This window comes from Pyrus communis, chromosome 5 (assembly GCF_963583255.1).
Source record: "Pyrus communis chromosome 5, drPyrComm1.1, whole genome shotgun sequence".
Taxonomy (NCBI): Eukaryota; Viridiplantae; Streptophyta; class Magnoliopsida; order Rosales; family Rosaceae; genus Pyrus; species Pyrus communis.
Genome location: NC_084807.1, coordinates 25767468 through 25779873, shown reverse-complemented (window position 1 = coordinate 25779873; position 12406 = coordinate 25767468). Strand labels below are relative to the sequence as shown.

General features: G+C 39.9%; 2 pseudogenes; one reads left to right on the top strand and one right to left on the bottom strand.

Annotated features, from left to right (window-relative positions):
• The first annotated feature begins 4327 nt into the window (after positions 1 to 4327).
• On the top strand, positions 4328 to 7259 carry LOC137733683 (protein ORANGE, chloroplastic-like; annotated as a pseudogene).
• A 5-nt stretch (positions 7260 to 7264) lies between these two features.
• On the bottom strand, positions 7265 to 9308 carry LOC137733692 (uncharacterized; annotated as a pseudogene).
• Between the last annotated feature and the right edge of the window lie 3098 nt (positions 9309 to 12406).

The following is a 12406-nucleotide window of genomic DNA, read 5'->3' as shown; positions in this document are numbered from 1 at the left end:
AAGTGCAAAGGTGAACTCAGGACACCCAGGTAAGTTCAGGTGAGTTTATGGTAATAGTTGAATCGATTGCGTTATAGCATGATTACAGTTATGAGTTAGGCAACTTCGATACTGTCGTACTGGTTGCCATTAGTTGCACATGTTATATTGAGATGCATTGAGAGCTCATAAACCTGCACCCCGGTGTTAGTGCTCCCGCCCGTGGCCAGAGCACAGTCCTTCACGTGATGTTCACCTCCCGCACCTTACGCTCACCTTGGATTCAAGGTAGGTGCACAGTCCTGTCGTACAGACCACTTTAGGTGGTTCCGACTCGTAGGTGACCCGCGATTATTAGCCCAGTCTTCACGTGATCGTAGCACTTGAGCGTATTTATTTACACCCAGTCCTGTCGTACAGACCACTTTAGGTGGTTCCGACTCGTGTGCAGGTATACTTATTGAGCTATTGGCTAGCCAGGATTGATGAGATATGGATAAGTCGTACAGGTCACTATAGGTGACTCTGACTTATATGCTAGCCATGATTGATGAGATATGGATAAGATGTACAAGTCATTTTAGATGACTCTGACTGATATATCACTTTGTATTGATTTAGTTCATTTGGCCTACTTATTAATGTATGGTGGAGTTGATGGCAAATCGTGGTTTTGGTCATTTCTGAGTATGGTTTGGATATTTGTATATATGTTGTACTGTCTTAAGGAAAACGATACGGGTTTTACATTTAGGGGCATTACTTTTTGAGAGGTAGTAACTTTGGGAAGCTTGGTTTTATTGCTTACTCACATCTTCTATTTGGTGCCCTCCAGGTTTTAACTGCTGAGTTTATATCGACAAGAATCTGTGGCGAATCTTAGTATTGATGGATATTTTTGAGGGTATGATTCTTACCCACACTACTGTACCTTACTTATGCTCTGACATCGCGTGGGAAATGGGTTCGCTCACACTCGTAGCGCACTCTGGTATTTAGACACTTTTAGATTCAAATTCATTCAATTTTTATACACTATCACATTTTATGGCTTCGTCACCTTCCAGGTGTCGGTCAGCACAGCTCGATTCAGGGTCCAAGTGGACTTTCTGGGTCGGGGTGTTTCACACATCCACTCCCCTTGGTGTAGATAATATCATTTGTTAAAAAAAAAAAAATCATTTGACAACTAATTTAATTATATTATTATCCGCATGCAAAAGACTTTTTTTATAACCAGCATTACACGCCTCTTAAGATGTTTGAACGTGTTTAAAATAGAGAAAATAATATTTAATAAAACCACTAATTGAATCACATTATAGCTAGCCCATTGTGAGGCTAAGCCCACACCCTCCCCCTTAGTGTAGATAATATCATTTATTAAAAAAAAAAAAATCATTTGACAATTAATTTAATCACATTATTATTCGCATGCCAATGACCTTTTTTATGATCGGCATTACACGCCTCTTAAAATGTTTTGAACGTGTTTAAAAATAGAAAAATTAAATCACATTATTGTTAGCCTATTGTGAGGTACTAGTTATTTTTATTTTTAAAAAAAGCAAACAAACCACAAAAAAAAAAAAAAAAATCAATTATTAAAATAATAAAAATACATCTGCCTTATTTGATTCATTATTTTGGGATACCTTTGAAGTTTTTTATCCAAATATTTTTGTTGAAGCTTGGTAACACCAAAATCACTATTCACATTTTTCCATTAGCTTTATATATAGATGAGAGTGTATCATTTTAATTTTTTTATTGTATTATTAAAAATGATATTTTACACTAATATATATATATATATCAAAGAGAGAGAAAAAGGTTTAAACTCAAAACATAATGAGTTAAAAAATAAACATCATCATTAAAGCAATTCATCATCTACAATTCTTATCTTTCTAGTTCTAAGTAAATGTAAAATGTTTGTATGAGGCAAGTAACCTTCTCAACAATAATGGTTTTAAAAAAGATAAAATGTTCGAACGCACAAAACCTCTAAAATCTAAAAAACAATCACCACACTTAACCTTTTATTTTCGACGTTTATAATCCTATAATAAATTTTAGGGATGTTTTGATATAGGCGTTTCGTTTTTTAATATTTTTAGATTAAACATACACTCCTTTTGAAAATTTGATCACACATTTTTCTAAAATTTTGGTTATTAATTTCAGTTTTTCACATAAGTTCAATTTTGTTTAGAATTTAGTTTTTCATGACTTCTACTAGACATTTCGTTTTTTTTTCTTCCTATTATCCCTATATTTATGCATTTATTATTCATCTTTATGCATTTTTTTATTATTTGTTATAATTTTTACTTTTTTTTTGTGAATATAGTAGAATATTTATAAAAAAAAATTGTCAGATTTTATTATTTAGAAGACCTATCGCATAATAAAGATTTGTTTGATTATATAGCTACGTCTAGTTACCTATAATATGGACACATTTAGTTTTGTAATGGATTTGATTTTTTGTATTTCTCGGTACATTTGGAATGTAAATGTACCAAAAATGGTTATCTGATAGAGACTGTGACATCCCACATCACCCAGGGGAGTGATCCTTATATGTATATTCTCATCCCTACCTAGCACGAGGCTTTTTGGGAGCTCACTGACTTCGGGTTCCGTAGGAACTCTGAAGTTAAGCGAGAAGGGGGCTAGAGCAATCCCATGATGGGTGACCCACTGGGAAGTTGCTCGTGAGTTCCTAAAAACAAAACCGTAAGGGAATGGTAAGCCCAAAACGGACAATATCGTGCTACGGTAGTGGAGTCGGGTCCGAGAAGTGGTTCCGCCCCGGGCCGGGATGTGACAATTTGGTATCAGAGCCTAACCTTGGCCGTGGTGTGCCGACGAGGACGTTGGGCCCTTAAGGGGGTGGATTGTGACATTCCACATCGTCCAGGGGAGTGATCCTTAAATGTGTATTCTCATCTTTACCTAGCACGAGGCCTTTTGGGAGCTCACTGGCTTCGGGTTCTGTAGGAACTCCGAAGTTAAGCGAGAAGGAGGCTAGAGCAATCCTATGATGGGTGACTCACTGGGAAGTTGCTCGTGAGTTCCCAAAAACAAAACCGTGAGGGAATGGTAAACCCAAAGCGGATAATATCGTGCCACGGTGGTGGAGCGAGCCCGGGAAATGATCCGCCCCGGGTCGGGATGTGACAATTTGGTATCAGAGCCTAACTCTGGTCGCGTGTGTGCCGACGAGGACGTCGAGCCCTTAAGGGGGGTGGATTGTGACATCCCACATCGCCCAGGGGAGTGATCCTTATATGTATATTCTCATCCCTATCTAGCATGAGGCATTTTGGGAGCTCACTGGCTTCAGGTTCCGTAGGAACTCTGAAGTTAAGTGAGAAAGGGGCTAGAGCAATCCCATGATGGGTGACCCATTGGGAAGTTGCTCGTGAGTTCCCAAAAACAAAACCGTGAGGGAATGGTAAGCCCAAAGCGGATAATATCGTGCTACGGTAGTGGAGTTAGGTCCGGGAAGTGGTCCCATCCGGGCCGGGATGTGACAGAGACATTTGGTTTTGTGGTACATTTGAGATTTTTTTTGTTCATTTGGCCTTTTGGTACATTTGAAATCTAAATGTACCAAAAGGGTTACTTGACAATGGGCACATTTGGTTTTATGATACATTTGGTTTCTCTGTACATTTGAAATCTAAACGTACTAAAAGGGTTACATAACAATAGGTACATTTGGTATTATGGTACATTTGAATTTTTGGTACATTTGGTTTCTCGGTATATTTGAAATCTAAATGTACCAAAAGTTGATACTTATGTTCTCAAATGTACCATAAGTTTTAAGTATATTTTTTATATATCGATACATGAAAAAAAAAATGTATTGAAGACTTTTTATTGAGACATTTTTAATAAAAAGATAATTTTTTTTTTAAAAAAAATACTGATAATAAGGAAATGAAGAATTAGTTAATTAATTTTTTATTTTATTTTATTAAAAAAATATCATTTAATGAGTAGAAGGAGATTCGAAATTAAATTTCTATATTATAGGCAATTAGTTACTAAGCATTTTAATCAAATATTTAAAAATGATGAATGTTTAATCTAACCACTATAAAAAGGATATAGGACATTCTAATTTTTTCTAAATTTTAAATGTGACATAATACTCGAATCTAATAACACCAGGTCCACTAAAAATCTTTTTTTTTTTTCCTGAAAAACAAGAAAAAAAAAAAAGAGAGAGAGAAGAATCAGCCGCTTCCCTCCAATTTTTTTTTTTTGCCGGTCACTCACTTTCTCTCTCTCCCCTAATCCTAGAGTTCGGTAGTTGAAAAGTGTTCTGCACATGTTCGGTGCTTCAAGATTTACATTTGTTTTGTCTCCACTTGCACCATTGCCATTTCCCAGGGAGCCTTCTTCTCTGCTTCTCTGGAATTTACCAGTGAAAGAAACCTGAAGAGAAACAGAAAGCTCTGCCTTCTGGTTTGAGAGAGAGATATGCTCTGCTCCGGCAGACTTTTCGCCGTTTCTTTCCCCGTAAATCGGTGCTGTCCGTACAAACTGCATAGCTCCGGCTCCAAATTCAGCTACGCAAGAAGCCCCATATCAACAAGCAGCTCCAGATGGCGATCCCTGGCCATGGCTTCGGAGCCCGACTCCTCCTCTTTCGCTCCGTCTGTCGATTCTGATCCCAATCCCGCCGCCGATGCAAACCCCGCCGGGTACTCCCCCTCTCTCTCTCTTGGAAATTAACAGAAAATGGAAATATAATGTTCCAAGCTTTGTATTGTTACTTTGCACTGTGAAATTTATGAGATTGCAGACAGCTTACTGGTTTGAAAATTTGTAACTTTATGCGAAAACCCCATGTGATTTATCTGCTGTTGATGTTAATTAACCCAACAATGATACGGAAATTGCTTTTTAGCCTGTAATTTTTAGTTTTTACATGCTTAATTGTGCAGATTTTGTATCATAGAGGGGCCTGAAACAGTGCAGGACTTTGCCGCAATGAAGCTTCAGGAAATTCAAGATAATATTCGGAGTCGGCGCAACAAAATTTTCTTGCATATGGAGGAGGTGAGAGCAATTTCTTGTTCTACCACTTTCTCAGTTTAGGATGTTTTAAATTACTCTCCAATTGCCATTAGAAATGTGTTCTTTAAGAATGAGCTTCGATATGCGTAGGTTCGCAGGCTGAGGATACAACAGCGGCTTAAACGTGCAGAGCTTGGAGCGGTAAATGAAGATCAAGAAAACGAACTTCCTAGTTTTCCATCATTCATTCCATTTTTGCCTCCCCTGGTAAGCCGCTGCCCCTGTGAAGACATGTATTTTCATATCCCCGACTTGTTTTAGCCATATTTTGTTGTAGCCTTTTCTCGGTTCATAAAAAATTGTGAAAACTAGTGTTTGTGCAAAGTATTAATCACAAGGTGAATGCATTGCGTGCAGAGTTCAGACAACCTTAAGCAGTATTATGCTGTTTGTTATTCAATTATTGCGGGGTTTATCCTTTTCGGGGGCCTCATAGCACCCTCGGTAAGTTATTTACGCATTAACTTGTTGTGATTAGTTTTAACAGTTATCATAAACATTATTTTCTTTTACTGCTCCGACAATATGGTTCGAAATTTACAAGTAAAAAATGAGGAAACATATCAAATAAGTGTAGTTGTTGCTTATGAAACATGGATTCGGTTATGTTTGTAACTCTTTGCCTACAATTAACTTTACATCTTTCAGTTGGAGTTGAAGCTGGGAATAGGAGGCACATCATATAAAGACTTTATAGTAAATATGCATCTGCCGTTGCAGTTGAGGTATGGTTCATATCTCAGGCTATTAACCCTCCTGTTCTCTAGTAATTATTGTTTTGAAATTTTGTACCATCTATCGTGTTATGAATCTTTAAATTCGATTGTTACTGTTTTGCCGTCTGTAACGTAGGAATCAAATACTTTGGGAACCGATATAGTCAAATTTTACAAGGATCCTCAATTTTTACACATTAGAAAAACCTAGGATGTCATCTTTCTTGAAACGAAGCTAAATAATGTTGATACTATGTGGTTACGAGTTTCGTTTATTGATCTCCTATACTTTCAAATTGCAGTCAAGTTGATCCCATAGTGGCGTCATTCTCTGGAGGAGCAGTCGGAGTGATCTCAGCATTGATGGTAGTTGAAATAAACAATGTGAAACAGCAGGAGCATAAACGATGCAAATATTGTCTTGGAACTGGTGTGATAATGTCCTATGTTTCTGACTTTTAGTTCTATGTACTGTAGCTTTAAATATATGCGATGGATATGTTCGGATTGGTTTCGTATGTAAACTTACCTGTGTAATTGATACTTATACAGGATATCTTGCTTGTGCTCGTTGCTCCAGCACTGGAACCCTTGTTCTTACTGAACCAGTATCGACAGTTGATGGCGGAAACCAACCCCTATCTCTGCCAAAAACTGAAAGATGTTCAAATTGCTCAGGAGCGGGAAAGGTTAGACATCTAATTATGTTCGTTGAATGTTTATTGCATACTAAATTCCTTTTCGTGCCTGCCGCTTAGATGCACTATATTCACAAGCTTGGTGACTGATACTTGTATTTGTCGGGCATGTGAAAGACATTTCGGAAGAAAAAAAATTGCACTGGAAATGAAGTTTAAGATTAATTTAGTAGCAAAATTTTGAGAGGTGACTTCCAAATGGCAGCTATATCTACCATTGCGTCTGTAAATGTGGCAGGTAATGTGCCCGACATGCCTTTGCACTGGAATGGCGATGGCAAGTGAACACGACCCTCGGATCGATCCCTTTGATTAGAAGTGCAGTTCCATCGGTAGTCGTTCCCTTACCACTTACAACCTTCTTTCTTTCTTTTGATGCAAATGCAATACATTCATCCTCTCATAAGTCGTGTCATAAGCAAGGAACTTCTGTATACATCAACCGTTCAAGAATTTGACCAGACATCTGATTGCGATTCAAAAGTTTTCTTCCCCTGTTCAACTTTGTTTTAAAACATCTTTCTGGGGAAGAATCAATTTCTTTCGAGGTATCGCTGTTGTGCATGGAATCAAAACTACAATTTTGGAGAAAACGTTGGAAAAGTGGCAAAGTGGCAACACACACACACACACACACATATAAACATAACCTGAACTTTGCATGCATTTTGCTCAACAAATACTTATAATATCAAGATATACAGACAACAGAATGAAAATGCCTACTCTGCCAAGATTTATGGTGGTGAAACCAACCCACGATAGCAAATACTTCGCTACAGACACGACGGAAATCTTGATGGCACGCCAGCTCCGGGGTTTCTCAATTTCACCAGAGAGGAGGCCGGGAGCCATTACGCCAAGTTCGAAGTGTAGGTGGCAGAGAGTAACGGGAATGAAGGACTAGTCCGCGTCAGATGCTGTTACAACGATAGAGGTGGAGCTCTCGCATACAAAAACGAGTAGTACACTGAAGTATTCCCAACATTTCGTCGGTATTTTAAGTTTGGTAGGTCAACGGCGACATCCAAGCCGGCTTTCCGGTAATCGCAGATGATGGAAAGGTCAAGAGAGGGTTTACAGGAGCATTCAAGTTTGGAGAAACTGAGACAATACTGAGTAATCTACAGGAGGCTGCGTGCAAGGTTGTTCCGACACCCTTAGTTGCTGGGAAGTAATTACCATCTACATGGATGATGGCGTTTACACTGGTGTCAATACCTTCGACATGAAGTTCGACACCAACGAAGAAATGTCTTCTCATCCAATGCTCAGCGATATATTCTCGGAATTTCACATTATAGTTAAATGGCTACATTATTCTTCAGAAAATTTACATATTTTGTGTGTTTTATTACCAATCCTACATTCGATACCAGTGAATTTACTGGTAAAAATACATTTCTGTAACGATCCTCCGATGGTAGATCTTCGCCTTTCTTCTTCGACCACTTTCTTCAGGGAATTGCTGATGTCACCCAATGCCCAAGCTACCCAGATGTGAGGGCGCGGATCCTGTGATCACCAACGCCCCATGAAGTGATTTAGCTTTTTGAGCAATGAGTAGTATTCAGGCACAATCATTTGCTCCAATATATTGTCATATATTCAGTAAGTAATTTCAAGTTTGAAAAGCACGGAAAAGCGAACCTTGTAAAATTCAGGAAGATTGTGAAGCTTATATACATCATTCACAGCTTGAATCTGCTTTGTTATCTGAAATCAATGGAAGATGAAATATTTCAGACTTGTAGACAATGAAAGCTAACTCAACCATGCATTAATACGAAAACAGGTATGCTTCTAGTAACCACGTTTCACTCTTCCACGATATCAGAGTGTTCTGACGGGCCGCAAGGGGCATGGAGGGTACAAGTGGTGTTGCAAGTCACGAGCGGAGTTGTTGGGTGGGCAGGTCATCGTTGGGATGTCGCAGATCTGTTTCACGTTTTAAATCCCATCGTTCCTAGTCTAGTTGAGACAGTCTACACCAATCATTAGACAAAACACCTAACCTATCAAGTTCAACCCTAACCTAACTAGTCTGAAATACCAATTCCAATCTTGTCCGGCCCGCCAAACGTGCCCTAAGTTTCATAGGCTTATACTCACATGACAGGATTAGGAACATGATTTACGCCAGGACAACACATGTTAAAACCATGAGCATAACATGCATTAGTTTTCGTTTGTGTTTTCCATGCTACAAGTGCATCGAAGACCAAACAATCTAAGCTAATAAGCAAACAAGATATCGATATTTCAAAATCCCATGACTTTCGGCAAGTACTTACTAAATCTTAAGCCCATATAACAACTGAAAACATTTAGAATTGCACCAAGAGAGAAAGCTAGCAATCATACCTCAGCTAACCCAGCAGCAATGACTTCGATTGACACAAAGGTCCGGGTCTAATCATCGTTAACAAAAACCTCCCACTTGCTAAAATCAATCCAATACCTGTTTCACAATAACAAAATGAGTTAAACCGAAAATGGACAATAAATTTGTAGGCTTACAGAATTATGTTAAATAACATAACTAAATTCACGCAATGCAGACAAGAGAATGTAAATGTAAGATGAAACCATACCGCTTCTGAATCTGAAGCTTCTGCCGCAGCATTGTCACCAAGGAATCAATCTGGTGCACCCGAATCGGAACAGTTCTTCCGAGACTTATATGGAACTCTCTACCTAAAGCAACTTGTTCAAGTTTATGCTCGTCCTTACGCAGAATGTCAAGCGGGACGTCAACGTCAACGGCATGGAGACCAGGCACCAGAGAAGCTAGCTTGTTCAAAACCAAGGCCATCATGGGCTTGGGTTCCTTGGGCCGAAAACCCAAGCTTGTACGGCCCAAAGACCTGGGGTTCAAAGGGTTTGGGGTTTGGTTTAACTAGGGTTTGGGCTTGGGCTTCGAAAAAGTTTTGGGCTGAGTTGGGTTTGGGCTCAAGGGTTACTGGGTTTAGGTCATTTTGACTTGGTTTCGACAAAAAGGAAGGCTGGAGCTTCCCGAGCTCCTTTCAACACCGATTCTCAACCCTAAAGGAAGAGATTCGTACCAATATCATGTCATGAGGTGGCCGGAGTTAGCTGGATTTTGGCTCAAAAGCCATGGGGCTCACCAGAAAAGTTTGATGTGCTCTATATGCTTCACGGAGGATGATTGAGAGAGAGTCAACGCCGGAGATGGTGCTGTTGTCGTGTCGTTGTCTCGATTTTTGGGTGTGTGTAGCTCGGGGATAATGAGAAAGATCAAAAAGTGAGAGTTGACAGAGAGTGCTCAGGGGAGAAGAGAGAAGAAGAAGAAGAAGAAAAGAATGGTGGAGGTGGAGGGAGCTGCCACGTGGTGAGCAAATGGGAAGGAAGAATTTGGAGGAAATCCAAAAAGGGAACCGGATTGGGTAGTGGATAGGGGACAAAAAAGTAATTTCATAATTCCTGTTAAATGAAATTACAGTTAGTTTAGGGCGGGGTTTCACATGTCCAGATGAGAGGGAAGATGCAGTGTGGGCATGGGGGATGGGGTAGAGGTGGGGTTAACGGCAAAAGGGAATGAATCTTCATGGAAGATTACATCCCTACTGGTCAGAGTGCGATAAGTGTCTAGGTTGTATAATTTGTATGCTTTTTGTTCATGAGGGTAACCAAGGGAGATGCAACGATGTGCCCGAGAGGAAAATTTAGTGGTGGGAATGACAGTGGTGGCATAGGCTAGACAACCAAACACGCGGAAGTGATCATAGGTTGGAGTTTTGTTATGAAGCACCTCAAAAGGAGATTTATTATGGAGAAGACAGGTAGGGAGACGATTTATTAGATACGTAGCTGTAAGAACACATTCACCTCAAAATTTTAGAGGAAGATGAGATTGGAATCGAAGGGTGCGAGCAGTTTGAACAAGGTGCCTATGTTTTCGTTCAACAACACAATTTTGTTGAGGGGTATAAACACAAGATGTTTGAAAAAGGACCCTATTGTCTGAGAAAAAATTATGAAGAGAAAAAAATTCTCCTCCATTATCAGTACAATGCATTGGATTTTAGTATGGAATTGGGTATTGACATAAACAACAAAATCCTTGATTAATTGTTGAGTATCTGATTTATGTTTCATGAGAAAAACCCACGTAAAGCGAGAAAAATCATCCACAATGGTTAAAAAATAATGAGCTTCAGAAAGGGAAAATTGACGACTCAGGCCCCAAATATCAAAATGAATTAAAGCAAAAGGAAAAGTCGTTGCAATTGAACTTAAACCAAAAGGTTGACGAGTTTGTTTCACCAAAGGACTAACATCACAAACATGACTAGAATCAAAAGAACAATTAAGAAAACTAGAAGCTAAAGCTTGTAAATGAGTAGAGGAAGGGTGACTATGGCGCCTATGCCATAAAGAGGACGAGATGGTGATGATGTTGCATAGAGGTTGAGGTGTAGGGATAGAGGAGGCAAGGGCCACGAGGTAATATAGATTGCCATGTCGCTTACCCACATCAATCATCACCTTTGAAACCAAGTCCTACAAAACACACCAAGAATGAAGGAATGTTACGGAACACGATAATCCATCTGTAAGCTTACCAACCGATAAAAGATCCACTTTAAAATTAGGGCTACATAAAATATCTTTCAATTTAACCGAGGAATTTAAACGAAGAGTGCCAGTTAAAGTAATTGGAGCGGTAGCACCACTAGGCAAAGAAACAGGTGGCAAATGCAAAGCAGAAGTATTAACCAAACATGAAGCGAAATAAGTAATATGATCTGTAGCTCAGCTGTCAAGGATCAATTGACCATAACGAGAAACTACGAGTAACAAAACTTTGGAAGTCATCACTAAAAACGGCATAGGCCTGAAGAGCCGAATAAGAGTCTGCGGTGTCTCTTAGGGTAGCAAGGACACGAGAATGTTGTTCAGCTGAGAGGTGTGGCATCGCAACCTGCACATCATGCAAAGTGGGCTGGCCTTGCACGTGATGAGTTGAATGAAGTACTGTAGAATTACGGGCCTGATGGCTGTTGTTGGGCTGAAGACTAGCATTGTTAGTGTTATGGGCAGGATTGGCAGCGCCATTGCTGCGTGAAGAACCAGCAGATGCAGTGGACGTGGAGGAGCGACGAGGTGGCCTCTACGGTTGTCCATGCAGATGATGACCAACAAGATAATCGTGAAGTTTGTGGCAATTTTCGAGGTTATGAAAGTCATAGTTGTAATAGATGCAGTGGAAATGAAGATGTTTAGAGGAAGCACGGAAGATCCACGAACCGTCATGGCTGCAGGTTGGTCTGCAGAACGGAGGGAGCTCAACGAGCACTATTTTTCAGCATGAGAAACCGAGGAACAAGCTTGGCGAACAGTGGCAATAGGGTTCATAAAAAAGATTTGATCCTGAACAGCAGTGAAAGACTCATTAAGCCCCATGAGGAATTGCATAAGTTGTTGCCGGTTATTCTTTATGCCACAAGAACAGGTGCAATGTTCGTTGTACGAGGCAAGTTCGTCCCAAAGGCCTTTGAGGCGAATGAAATAGGTGGAGACGGAGAAAGTACCTTGGGAGATGGTGGCGAGTTCACGGTTGAGTTGGAAGATGGGGGGGCGTTGCTTTGGGAGAACCGTTCGCAAAGGTCGTCCCATACGACTTTGGCAGTGGTGGAAAAGAGGACGGACTTGGCAAGATCCAGCTCCAAAGAATGAAGAAGCCAAGAAAGAATCATGTTTTTGCAGCGGCGCCAAGCAGCGTGCATATCAGGATCCTCGGAGGAGGATGGCTCATCAATATCGCCATTAATAAAACCAAGTTTGTTCTTGGCGCTCAAGGAAATCTCCATACCGCACTTCCAGGTTGTATAATTATCTCCATTTAATTTTTTGGAGACAAGAACAAGGTTAGGGTGATCAAAATGGTGA